The following is a 14,109-nucleotide window of genomic DNA, read 5'->3' on the forward strand; positions in this document are numbered from 1 at the left end:
AAAATGGCTGTAGTTTGTGTTTGGGGGCCTGTGGCTGGGAGTGGCCGACTGGCACCTGAAAATCCACGATATGCCAGATAATTCCCTGCCCCAAGGTGGCACCACTGTGAAGTCGGGCTGGTATGATAGTACAAAGTGGCCCCTACAATCTACCATTCAGAAGCCAGGTAGCTGATTTTTTTTTCCCAGGGAAAAGACATGCTGTATGTGTTTGGGGGCCTGTGGCCGGGAGGGGCTGGGTGGCTCCTGAAAATCCACGATACGCAGGATGATTCCCAGACCCAAGTTGGCACCACTGCCATGTCAGGCTGGTTTGATAGAGCCAAGTGGCTCCTGCAATCTGCCAGCCAGAAGATGGGCAGGTCAGTTTTACTTCCAGGGAAAAGGGCCGTAGTTTGTGTTTGGGGGCCTGTGGCTGGGAGAGGCTGGCTGGCTCCTGAAAATCCACGACACACAAGATGGTTCCCAGATGAAAGGTGGCACAAGTGCCGAGTCGGGCTGGTTTGATAGGGCCAAGTGTCTCCTACAATCTGCCAGCCAGAAGCGGGTTTGGTGAGTTTTGTTTGCCAGGGAAAAGGGCCGTGGTTTGTTTTCGGGGGCCTGTGGCTGGGAATGGCCGGCTGTCTGCTTAAAATCCACGCCGCGCTGGATGGTTCCCAGACCTAAGGGGGAACCAGAGCCAAGTCAGGCTGGTTTGATAGAGGCATGTGTCTCCTGCAATCTGCCAGCCAGAAGATGGGCAGGTCAGTTTTACTTCCTGGGAAAAGGCCCAAAAGCTTGTGTTTGGGGGCCTGAGGCTGGGAGTGGCCGGCTGGCTCCTGATAATCCATGATATGCAGGATGGTTCCCAGATGAAAGGTGGAACAGTGCCGAGTCGCGCTGGTTTTGATAGAGGCATGTGGCTCCTGCAATCTGCCAGGCAGAAGATGGGCAGGTCAGTTTTACTTCCAGGGAAAAGGGCCGTAGTTTGTGTTTGGGGGCCTGTGGCTGGGAGTGGCCAGCTGGCTCTTGAAAATCCACGATACCCAAGATGGTTCCCAGATGAAATGAGCACCAGTGCCAAGACAGGCTGGTTTGATAGAGCCCAGTGTCTCCTACAATCTGCCAGCCAGAAGCGGGGTGGGTGAGTTTTGTTTGCCAGGGAAAAGTGCCGTGGTTTGTTTTTGGGGGCCTGCGGCTGGGAATGGCCGGCTGGTTGCTTAAAATCAACGCCGCGCTGGATGGTTCCCAGACCCAAGGGGGCACCAGTGCCGAGTTGGGCTGGTTTGATAGAGCCAAGTGGCTCCTGCAATCTGCCAGCCAGAAGATGGGCAGGTCAGTTTTACTTCCAGGGAAAAGGGCCGTAGTTTGTGTTTGGGGGCTGTGGCTGGGAGTTGCCGGCTGGGACCTTAAAATCCACGATACGCAGGATGGTTCCTAGAAGAAAGGTGGCACCAGTGCTGAGTCAGGCTGGTTTGATAGAGCCAAGTGGCTCCTGCAATCTGCCAGCCAGAAGATGGGCAGGTCAGTTTTACTTCCAGGGAAAAGGGCCGATAGTTTGTGTTTGGGGGCCTGTGGCTGGGAGTGGCCGGCTGGCTCCTGAAAATCCACGATATGCAGGATGGTTCCCAGATGAAAGGTGGCACCAGTGCCGAGTCGGGCTGGTTTGAAAGTACCAAGTTGCTCCTGCAATCTGCCAGCCAGAAGATGGGCAGGTCAGTTTTACTTCCAGGGAAAAGGGCCGTAGTTTTTGTTGGGGGGCCTGAGGCTGGGAGTGGCCGGCTGGCTCCTGAAAATCCACGATACGCAGGATGGTTCCCAGATGAAAGGTGGCACCAGTGCCGAGTCGGTCTGGTTTGATAGAGCCAAGTGGCTCCTGCAATCTGCCAGCCAGAAGTGGCGCGGGTGAGTTTTGTTTGCCAGGGAAAAGGGCCGTGGTTTGTTTTTGGGGGCCTGTGGCTGGGAGTTGCCCCCGGGCTCCTGAAATCCACGCCGCGCAGGATGGCTCCCAGACCCAAGGGGGCACCAGTGCCGAGTCGAGCTGGTTTGGTATAGGCAAGTGGCTCCTGCAATCTGCCAGACAGAAGCGGGGTGGGTGAGTTTTATTTGCCAGGGAAAAGGGACGTGGTTAGTGTTCGGGGTCTGTGGCTGGCAATGGCCGGCTAGCTCCTGAAAATCCACGATACGCAGGATGGTTCCAAGATGAAAGGTGGCACCAGTGCCGAGTCGGGCTGGTTTGATAGTACCAAGTGGCTCCTGCAATCTGCCAGCCAGAAGATGGGCAGGTCAGTTTTACTTCCTGGGAAAAGGGCCGTAGATTGTGTTTGGGGGCATCTGGCTCTAGTGGCCGTCTGGCTCCTGGAAATCCACGATACGCACGATGGTTCCCAGATGAAACGTGGCACCAGTGCCAAGTCGGGCTAGTTTGATAGAGACAAGTGGCTCTTGCAATCTGCCAGCCTGAAGTTGGGCAGGTCAGTTTTACTTCCAGGGAAAAGGGCCGTGGTATATTTTGTGCCTATGGCTGGGAGTGGCCGTCTGGCTCCTGAAAATCCACGATACACAGGATGATTCGCAGACCCAAGTTTGTACCACTGCCAAGACGGACTGTTATGACCGTACAAAATGGCTCCTGCAATCTGCCATCCAGAAGCGGGGCAGCTGAGATTTTTTCCACGGAAAAGGGCCATTGTACATTATTGGGTGTCTGTGGCTGGGAGTTGCTGGCTGGCTCCTGAAAATCCACGACGCGCTGGATGGCTCCCACACCCAAGGGGGCACCAGTGCCGAGTCGGGCTGGTTTGATATAGCCAAGTGGCTCCTGCAATCTGCCAGCCAGAAGTGGGTCAGCTGATTTTTTTTCCAGGTAAATGTGCCGTGGTTTGTGTTTCGGGGCCTGTGGCTTGGAGTGGCCAGATGGCTCCTTAAAATCCACGACACGCAGGATGATTCCCAGACCCAAGGTGGCACCAGTGCCAAGTCGGGCTGGTTTCATAGAGGCAAGTGGCTCCTGAAATCAGCCATCCAGAAGCGGGGCGGGTGAGTTTTTTTTCTCAGGGAAAAGGGCCGGGGTTTGTGTTCGGGGGCCTAAGACTGGGAGTGGCCGGCTAGCTCCTGAAAATCTACGCCACGCAGGATGATTCCCAGACCCAAGTGGGCACCACTTCCAAGTCGGACTTGAATCATAGAGCCAAGTGGCTCCTGCAATCTGCCAGCCAGAAGATGGGCAGGTCAGTTTTACTTACAGGAAAAGGGCCGTAGTGTGTGTTTTGGGGCCGGTGGCTGGGAGTGGCCGGTTGGCTCCTGAACATCCAGGCGGCGCAGGATGTTTCCCAGACACAAGGTGGCACCACCAGTGCCAAGTGGCTGGTTTATGATAATACAAGGGCTCCTGCAATCTGCCAGCCAGAAGTGGGCAGTAGTTTTTTTTTTTTCAGGAAAAGGGCCTGGTATGTGTTTGGTGGCCTGTGGCTGGGAGTGGCCGGTGGCTCCTGAAAATCCACGATACGCAGGATGGTTCCCAGATGAAAGGTGGCACATGCCAAGTCGGACTGGATGATAGACAATGTGCTCCTGCAATCTGCCAGTCAGAAGTGGGCAGGTCAGTTTTATTCCAGGGAAAAGGGCCGTAGGTTTGTGTTCGGGGCCTGTGGCTGGGAGTGGCCGGCTGGCTCCTGAAAATCCACGAACCAGGATGTTCCCAGACAAGTGGCACCAGTGCCAAGTCGGCTGGTTGATATACAATGGCCCTGCAATCTGCCACCAGAAGTTGGGCGGTGAGTTTTGTTTCCAGGGAAAAGGGCCTGGTTTGTTGTTGGGGCTGTGGCTGGGAGTGGCCGGCTGGCTCCTGAAAATCCACGATACGCAGGATGGTTCCCAGATGAAAGGTGGCACCAGTGCCGAGTCGGGCTGGTTTGATAGAGCCAAGTGGCTCCTGCAATCTGCCAGCCAAAGCGGGGCGGGTGAGTTTTGTATGCAAGGGAAAAGGGCCGTGGTTTGTTTTGGGGGCCTGTGGCTGGGAGTGGCCGGCTGGCTCCTGAAAATCCACGATACACAGGATTGTTCCCAGATGAAAGGTGGCACCAGTGCCGAGTCGGGCTGGTTTGATGGCAAGTGGCTCCTGCAATCTGCCAGCCAGAAGCGGGGTGGGTGAGTTTTGTTTGCCAGGGATAGGTCAATTTTATTTGCCAGGGAAAAGGGCCGTGGTCTGTGTTCAGGGGCCTGTGGCTGAGAGTGGCCGCCTGGCTCCTGAAAATCCACGATACGCGGGATGGTTCCCAGACCCAAGGTGGCACCAGTGCCAAGAGGGACTGGTATGATAGCACAAAATGGGTCCTGAAATCTACCATCTGGGAGCGGGACAGCTGAGTTTTTTTGCCAGGGAAAAGGGCCGTGATATGTGTTTAGGGGCCTGTGGCTGGGAGTGGCCGGCTGGCTTCTGAAAATCCATGATACGCAGGATGGTCCCCAGATGAAAGGTGGCACCAGTGCCGAGTCAGGCTGGTTTGATATTACCAAGGGGCTTCTACAATCTGCCAGCCAGAAGATGGGCAGGTCAGTTTTCCTTCCAGGGAAAAGTGAGCTGGTTTTTGTTTCGGGGGCCTGTGGCTGTGAGTGGCCGGATGGCTCCTGAAAATCCACGATACGCAGGATGGTTCCCAGAAGAAGGATGGCACCAGTGCCAAGTCGGGCTGGTTTCATAATGAAAAGTGGCTCTTGTAATCTACCATACAGAAGCGGGGCAGCTGAGTTTTTTTCCAGGGAAAAGGGCTGTTGTATATATTCGGGGGCCTGTGGCTGGGAGTGGTCGGCTGGCTCCTGAAAATCCACGATATGCAGGATGGTTCCCAGATAAAACGTGGCACAAGTGCGAAGTCGGACTGGTATGATAGTAGAAAGTGGCTCCTGCAATCTACCAGCCAGAAACGGGGCAGCTGAGTTTTTTTTCCAGGGAAAAGGGCCGTGGTATCTTTTTGGGGGCCTGTGGCTGGGGGTGGACGGCTGGCTCCTGAAAATCCACGATACGCCGTATGGTTCCCAGACCCAAGGGTGCACCAGTGCCAAGTTGGGCTGGTTTGATAGAGCCAAGTGGCTCCTGCAATCTGTCAGCCAGAAGCGGGGCGGGTGAGTTTTGTATGCCAGGGAAAAGGGCCGTGTATTGTGTTCGGGGGTGTGCAGCTGGGAGTGGCCGGCTGGCTGCTGAAAATCCACGATACGCAAGATGGTTCCCAGATGAATGGTGGCACCAGGGCCAAGTCGGTCTGGTATGATAGAACTACAGGGCTCCTGCAATCTTCCAGCCACAAGCGGGGCCGGTGAGTATTGTTTGCCAGGGAAAAGGGCCGTGGTCTGTGTTTGGGGGCCTGTAGCTGGGAGTGTCCGTCTGGCTACTAAAAATCCACGATACGCAGGATGGTTCCCAAATGAAAGGTGGAACAAGTGCCAAGTCGGGCTGGTTTGATAGATGCAAGTGGCTCCGGCAATCTGCCAGCCAGAAGTGGGGCGGGTGAGTTTTGTTTGCCAGGGAAAAGGGCCGTAGCTTGTGTTCGGGGCCTGTGGGTGGGAGTGGCCGGCTGGCTCCTGAAAATCCACGATACGCAGGATGGTTCCCAGACCCCAGGGGCACCAGTGCTGAGTCGGGCTGGTTTGATAGGGGCAGGTGGCTCCTGCAATCTGCCGGCCAGGAGCGAGGTAGGTGAGTTTTTTTTGCCAGGGAAAAGGGCCGTTGTTTGTATTCGGGGGCCTGTGGCTGGCAGAGGCTGGGTGGCTCCTGAAAATCCACCCCGCGCAGGATGGTTCCCAGACCCAAGGGGGCACCAGTGCCGAGTCGGGCTGGTTTGATAGAGCCAAATGGCTCCTGCAATCTGCCAGCCAGAAGCGGGGCGGGTGAGTTTTGTTTGCCAGGGAAAAGTGCCGTTGTTTGTGTTTGGGGGCCTGTGTCTGGGAGTGGCCGGCTGGCTCCTGAAAATCCACGTAACGCAGGATGATTCCCAGACCCAAGGGGTCAGCATTGCCAAGTGGGACTGGTGTGATAGCACAAAGTGCCTCCTGCAATGTACCATCCAGAAGCAGGGCAGCTGAGTTTTTTTTCCAGGGAAAAGGGCCGTGGTATGTGTTTCTGGGCCTGTGGCTGGGAGTGGCCGGCTGGCTCCTGAAAATCGACGATACGCAGGATTTTTCCCAGATGACAAGTGGCACCAGTGCCAAGTCGGGCTGCTTTGATAGTACCAAGTGGCTCCTGCAATCTACCAGCCAGAAGTTGGGCAGGTCCGTTTTACTTCCAGGGAAAACGGCCGTAGTTTATGTCTGGGGCCTGTGGCTGGGGGTAGCCGGCTGGCTCCTGAAAATCCACAATATACAAGATGGTTCCCAGATGAAAGGTGGCACCACTGCCAAGTCGGGCTTCTTTGATAGTACCAATTGGCTCCTGCAATCTACCAGACAGAAGATGGGCATGTCCGTTTTACTTCCAGGGAAAAGGGCCATAGTTTGTGTTTTGGGGCCTGTGACTGGGAGTGGCCGTCTGGCTCCTGACAATCCACGATACGCAGGATGATTCCCAGACCCAAGGTGGCACCAGTGCAATATCTGCCTGATTTGACTGCGTCAAATTTCCCCTGTGTTACTCAGTTCAAAGAAATCTTGTGTCCTAATATTCTCACTGAATTATGTCAAAATTTGTCTATTTTTCTGGATTTGTTTTATTCTTTTTTCTGTACCTTCTACTTCTCTCCACTGTCTGAGAACTTTGACCTTTATGTTAATTTACCTAATGTAAAATTCTCGAAGTAAAGTAAGAGAAGCCGGTAAGGAAAGGCAAATTTATTAATTACAGGTGGAAAGAGGGAGGCCAACGAAAGAAAACAAAGAAACAATAATAATGAAATGCTCCCCTGTCTCTGTGAAAAGTAGAGGCACAGACCAGAAAGAGCAAGTGCAAAATTCTCACTAGAGAAACGCACTTTATATGACTAAAGTAATTTCCGGTGCATTTCTTGTGTTTTTCTCATGACAAACATATTAATCATTGAAGGTGTCCCTCTCCTCTTTCTGGAATACAGCTAGGAAGATGGCTGTGTCATTGCTGACAAGCTGCTATTCTCAGAGGTGTCCAGCTAAAAGTCCTAGATCAATGGATTTCCTCTGTCACTTTGATATGGCATGACTTACAGTTTCAGCAACTGAACTTGCCAGCCTTACAATTCTTTGCCCCTTGAATGGTCAGATAGGCTCCTTGGCAACTGGCATTTGTAAGGACACGAAACTATGCAGAATTTGTACCATGAGATGATGCCAAATGAGTCACGCCGGTAGATTAACTAGGACATGCAAGGCATGAGAGCACAAGAAGAGAGTACACAAGAAGACAGTACAATCTCCTTTTTTCTGAAACACTGTAGAGATCAAATTGAACACAAATCCTCCTGGGCTAGTTCTTGCAAAAGCCTAGGAGTTCTTTTTGTGTTCACACGCCTGGAATATTTAGCTTTGGATCACAGCAGAATGCAGATGACAAAACGAGGCCTTTAAGTCACATCCAGTATGAAGCAGCATGAAAGAAGAAAGCAGCTGAGAGTGCCAAGCCTGCTAGGTAATCTCAGTATTCCTCTTGACATTAGCAGAAATTTGAAATGAGTCTCTGAAAATGACAAAGGAGGCTGAAGAAAAGGGAGCGATGACTCCTCTTGCATAGTGTTTCCTAACAGGGATCTTCAAAATGTAAAGATTGTATCATCCTTTCAACTGAAGGAAGGTATGAAAACAACAGGAAGGAAATGGCATCACATGCTAGAAAGACTAGGAAAGAAGTACACTGGGCAGTGTACTTCTAGACAGAAAGGCCACTGATGGAAAACCAACTAAACTGGCACCAATGCAGCAGCATTGTACTAAAGCCAGAAATGTCCAGCGCTTCACTCTCTGCCGTTCCATTCAGATGCACACAGCAGCTCTGCAACAGTCCTACCGATCATCTCCTTGGCAAACTTGGAGTTGAGGGTCCGTGGTGAAGCAGAGTCCCCAGCAAGATGCAAAGGAGAGCTGCTTTCTTGCAACTTTGCCTTTATCAGTTCCATAGCTTTAAGCCATAACAAACACCATTCAACCAACCGCCATACACCAGGCTTTGAACACACGACCGTTCTAGAACTTGTTGATCTACCTCTAATTCAGCTGCCTCACCTTCCCACAGTCCTTTTCTACTTAGCCAATGGAATGGGCCTCAGCCCAAGGCCTTCCTTTTGTAAGCTTCTAGCTAGATGCAGCAGCAAACCACTACTTTCTTCTGTGCCAAGACTTCAGGTAGACCATTTGCATCTGCCCTTCCAGTGAAACCTAACGGGGAGAGAAAAGCCTCTCACAGATGTTCAGTCATTCCATTAGCTACACAGGCCAAATCAAAAGAAAAGCGAGCTATGGGTTTGTGTACTTGCTCCTACACAACACCTGCTGCCCTCTGACAATCAACTAGCAGAGAACCAGCAAAACTGAGACTTGAGGCAAACAACCCTTTGAAGGGAATAATGATGTCAGCAATTAAGACAACACATTTCCAGGCTACCGAGATACTTGAAATGTCAGCAAAGGCTGGAGACCAAAGGCTGAACTAATAGGGAAAGGGTAAAAGAATCCCAAGAAAAACATGACCGAAGGTTAAAACAATTCCAAGAAAAACATAGGCAACTGACCTGTTGAAGCCTTCAGGAAATCAGTGGCCGCTGATTTACATAGGCCTTTCAAGTTAGTTGACCCGTGCACCTTCCACCCCTTTTTCACCTTTCGGCACCACAGGGTGAATTGTGAGCATGAAATCACAATTCCTTGGATTCTCTTCTTAACTTGACGAGAGAAATTCAGCAACTGAAGTACCTGTTACTGATGTGATACCCAGGAACACCGAGTTGACACATTTCATTTTGTTCAAACACAGCTAGCAAATCTAAGGGGACAAGGCTGGCTTCTTTTCATGACAATTTTCTTGTTTTACAACCTGCTCTGATCCTAGTGAAACTTTTTCATTAGCTTCTCTCTAAAAGCAAAAAGTCCAGTTCAGTGTCCCGTTCCTACTGCTGCAAGTAAACCATTTGCATTGCCAAGACCAAAAACGGAATTGGAAGGTACAGAGACTCCCGGAGCTATGAGCAGATATGGGGCACATTTCGGCAGAAGCCACCGTCTGCAGTGCACTGTGACCGGCACAATCGCCATTGCGCGAAGAAGCCGCTTCTTCGCCTCCGGAAGCCGGAGAGAACGGCTGCCTCTGAAAGCTGAATAATGCAGCTGCACAACACTGGGATTGTGTGCACAGCTTGCAAACTGATAGAAAACAGAACCTTACCACTCTCCTACCTTTTCCAAACACATGAAGACTCTGTTGGAAAGTGTTTTGGACAACTTTCTATTTCTTCCTGCAAAACACTCTGCAGACTTCTCTGCAACATGTAAAATCCGATGGGAGATGTTTTCTATGCTGGCACAGTTTCTCCTTTCCAGACATCGTGGAAAAGGTTTTAGCAATGATGTAAACCACAAAAGACGCTAAAGACGACATACGGAGTTCCCCGGAGCTAAGCGCCAGTCCCCGGCACATTTCGGTAGAAGCCGCAACACTGGAGGGCAATGTGACGGGTGCAATCGCCTTTGTGCGAAGAAGCCGCTTCTTCGCCTCCGGGAGTCGGAGAGAGCGGCTGCTTCGGACAGGTGAAGAATGAAGCTGCACAACACTGGGATAGTGTGCGCAGCTTGCAAACTGATAGAAAACAGTACCTTACCACTCTCCTACCTTTTCCAAACACATGAACATTCAATTGGAAGGTGTTTTGGACAATTTTAGTTTTTTTCGTGCAAAACACTCTGCAAACCTCTCTGCAACATGTAAAACACGATGGGAGATATTTCCTGTGCTGAAACAGATTCACATTACCAGACATAGTGGAAAAGATTTTGGCAATGATGTAATCCACAAAAGACGCTAAAGACGACATACGGAGATCCCCGGAGCTAAGCGCCAGTCCACGGCACATTTCGGTAGAAGCCGCAACAATGGAGTGCAAAGTGACGGGTGCAATCGCCTTTGTGCGAAGAAGCCGCTTCTTCGCCTCCGGGAGTCGGAGAGAGCGGCTGCTTCGGACAGGTGAAGAATGAAGCTGCACAACACTGGGATAGTGTGCGCAGCTTGCAAACTGATAGAAAACAGTACCTTACCACTCTTCTAACTTTCCCAAACACATGAACATTGGGTTGGAAGGTGTTTTGGATAGCTTTGTTTTTCTTCGTGCATAAACTTCTGCAGAGCTCTCTTCAACATATGAAACACAATGGGAGATGTTTTCTGTGCTGGCACAGTTTCTCCTTGCCTAACATAGTGGAAAACCTTTCTGCAATGATGTAGACCACAAAAGTCTGGAATGTCGAAAGTACGGATCTCCCCGGAGCTAAGCGCCGGTCTCGGGCACAATTCGGCAGAAACCGCCACCCTGGAGTGCACTGTGACCGGGGCAATTGCCAGTGCGCAAAGAAGCCGCTTCTTCGTCTCCGGGAGCCGGAGAGAGCGGCTGCTTCGGATAGGTGAAGAATGAAGCTGCACAACACTGGGATAGTGTGCGCACCTTGCAAACTGATAGAAAACAGTACCTTACCACTCTTCTACCTTTTCCAAACACATGAACATTCGGTTGGAAAGTGTTTTCAACAACTTTCTTTTTCTTCGTGCATAAACTTCTGCAGAGTTCTCTTCAACATATAAAACACGATGGGAGATGTTTTCTGCGCTGGCACAGTTTCTCCTTGCGTAACATAGTGGAAAACCTTTCTGCAATGATTTAGACCAACAATGACGCTAAAGACGAAGGATACGGGAGTCCCCGGAGCTAGGCGCCGGTCCCGGGAGCATTTCGGCAGAAGCCGCCGCACTGGAGAGCACTGTGACCGCTACAATCGCCGTTGCGCGAAGAAGCCGCTTCTTCGTCTCGGGGAGCCGGAGAGAGCTGCTGCTTCGGACAGGTGAAGAATGAAGCTGCACAACACTGGGATTGTGTGCGCAGCTTGCAAACTGATAGAAAACAGTACCTTACCACTCTTCTAACTTTCCCAAACACATGAACATTGGGTTGGAAGGTGTTTTGGATAGCTTTGATTTTCTTCCAGCATAAAATTCTGCAGAGCTCTTTTCAACATATAAAACATGATGGGAGATGTTTTCTGTGCTGGCACAATTTCTCCTTGCCTAACATTGTGGAAAACCTTTCTGCAATGATCTAGACCACAAAAGTCTGGAATGTCGAAAGTACGGAGCTCCCCGGAGCTATGCCCCGGTCCCGGGCACATTTCGGCAGAAGTCGCCGCACTGCAGAGCACAGTGACCGGTACAATCGCTTTTGCGCGAAGAAGCCGCTTCTTCGCCTCCGGGAGCCGGAGAGCTCGGCTGCTTCGGAAAGGAGAAGAATGAAGCTGCACAACACTGGGATAGTGTGCTCAGCTTGCAAACTGATAGAAAACAGTACCTTACCACTCATCTACCTTCTCTAAACGCATGAACATTCGGTTGGAAGGTGTTTTGTACAGCTTTGTATTTCTTCCAGCACAAACTACTGCAGAGCTCTCTTCAACATATAAAACACGATGGGAGATGTTTTCTGTGCTGGCACCGTGTCTCCTCGCCTAACATAGTGGGAAACCATTGTGCAATGATGTAGACCACAAAAGTCGGGAAAGACGAAAGTACGGAGCTCCTGGGAGCTATGCCACGGTAGCGGCCACATTTCGGCAGAAGTTGCTGCAAACCTGGTGTGCACAGTGACCGGTACAATCGCCTTTGTGCGAAGAAGCCGCTTCTTCGCCTCCGGGAGCCGGATAGCTCGGCTGCTTCGGAAAGGTGAAGAATGAAGCTGCACAACACTGGGATAGTGTGCACAGCTTGCAAACTGATACAAAACAGTACCTTAACCCTCTCCTACCTTTTCCAAACAGATGAACATTCGGTAGGATTGTGTTGGTGACAACTTTCTTTTTCTTCGTGCAAAACACTCAGAAGAGCTATCTGCAACATGTAAAACACGATGGGAGATGTTTTCAGTGCTGACACACTTTTTCCTTGTCAGATATAGTGGAAAACCTTTCTAAAAATGATGTAGACCACAAAGGTATGGAAAGACGAAAGTACGGAGCTCCCCGGAGCTATGCCCCGGTCCCCGGCACATTTCGACAGAAGTCCCCGCACTGCAGAGCACAGTTACCAGTACAATCGCCTTTGCGCGAAGAAGCCGCTTCTTCGCCTCCGGGAGCCGGAGAGCGCGGTTGCTTCGGACCGGTGAAGAATGAAGCTGCACAACACTGGGATAGTGTGCGCACCTTGCAAACTGATAGAAAACCGTACCGTACCACTCTCGTACCTTTTCCAAACACATGAACATTCGATTGGAAGCTGTTTTCAAGAACTTACTTTTTCATCGTGCATAAATTTCTGCAGAGGTCTCTTCAACATATAAAACACCATGGGAGATGTTTTCTGTGCTGGCACAGTTTCTCTTTGCCTAACATAGTGGAAAACCTTTCTGCAATGATGTAGAGCACAAGAGTCTGGAAAGACGAAAGAACGGAGCTCCCCGGAGCTAAGCGCCTGTCCCGGGCACATTTCGGCAGATGCCGCCGCACTGGAGTGCTCTGTGACCGGTGCAATTGCCTTGGCGCAAAGAAGACGCTTCTTCGTCTCAGGGAGCCGGAGAGAGCAGCTCCTTCGGACAGGTGAAGAATGAAGCTACACAACACTGGGATAGTGTGCTCAGCTTGCAAACTGATAGAAAACAGTACCTTACCTCTCTTCTACCTTTTCCAAAGAGACGAACATTCGGTAGGATGGTGTTTTGGACAACTTTCTTTCTTTTCGTGCAAAACACTCAGAAGAGCTATATGCAACACGTAAAACACGATGGGAGATGTTTTCTGTGTTTACACAGTTTCACTTTGCGTAACATATTGGAAAACCTTTCTGCAATGATGTAGACCACAAAAGACGCTAAAGACGATGGATACTGAGCTACCAGGAGCTATGCCTTGGTCCCGGGCACATTTCGACAGATGCCGCCGCACTGCAGAGCACAGTGACCGCTACCATCGCCTTTGCGCGAAAAAGCCGCTTCATTGCCTCCGGGTGCCGGAGAAAGCGGCTGTTTCCAAAAGGTGAAGAATGAAGCTGCACAACACTGGGATAGTGTGTGCAGCTTGCAAACAGATAGAGGAACCGTACCTTACCACTCTTCTACCTTTTGAAACACATGAATATTCCGTTGGAAGGTGTTTTGGACAGCTTCCTTTTTCTTAGCGCAAAACACTCAGAGGAGCTCTCTGCACCATATAAACCCCGATGGGAGATGATTTCTGTGCTGGCACAGTTTCTCCTTGCCTAAGATAGTGGAAAACCTTTCTGCAATGTTGTAGACAACAAAACTCTGGAAAGACGAAAGTACGGAGCTCCCGGGAGCTATGCCCCGGTCCCGGGCACATTTCGGCAGAATCGCCCCACTGGAGTGCACAGTGACAAGTACAATCCCCTTTGCTCAACGAAGCCACTTCTTCGCCTCCGGGAGCCGGAGAGCTCGGCAGCTTCGGACAGGTGAAGAATGAAGCTGCACAACACTGGGATAGTGTGCGCAGCTAGCAAACTGATAGAAAACAGTACCTTACCACTCTCGTACCTTTTCCAAACACATGAACAATCAATTGGAAGGTGTTTCTGACAATTTTGTTTTTCTTTGTTCAAAACTGTCTGCAAACCTCTGTGCATCATGTAAAAAACGATGGGAGATGTTTTCTGTGCTGGCACAGTTTGTCCATTCCAGACATAGTGGAAAAGATTTTTGCAATGATGTAGACCACAAAAGACGCTAAAGACGAAGGATACGGAGTTCCCCGGGGCTAAGCGCCGGTGCCCGGCACATTTTGGTAGAAGCCGCCGCACTGGAGTGCACAGTGACCCGTACAATCGCCTTTGCGCGAAGAAGCCGCTTCTTCGCCTCCGGGAGCCGGAGAGCTCGGCTGCTTCGGACAGGTGAAGAATGAAGCTGCACAACGCTGGGGTAGTGTGCGCAGATTTCAAACTGATAGAAAACAGTACCTTACCACTCTCGTACCTTT

Source organism: Zonotrichia leucophrys, chromosome Z (assembly GCF_028769735.1).
Source record: "Zonotrichia leucophrys gambelii isolate GWCS_2022_RI chromosome Z, RI_Zleu_2.0, whole genome shotgun sequence".
In the NCBI taxonomy this organism is placed as follows: domain Eukaryota; kingdom Metazoa; phylum Chordata; class Aves; order Passeriformes; family Passerellidae; genus Zonotrichia; species Zonotrichia leucophrys.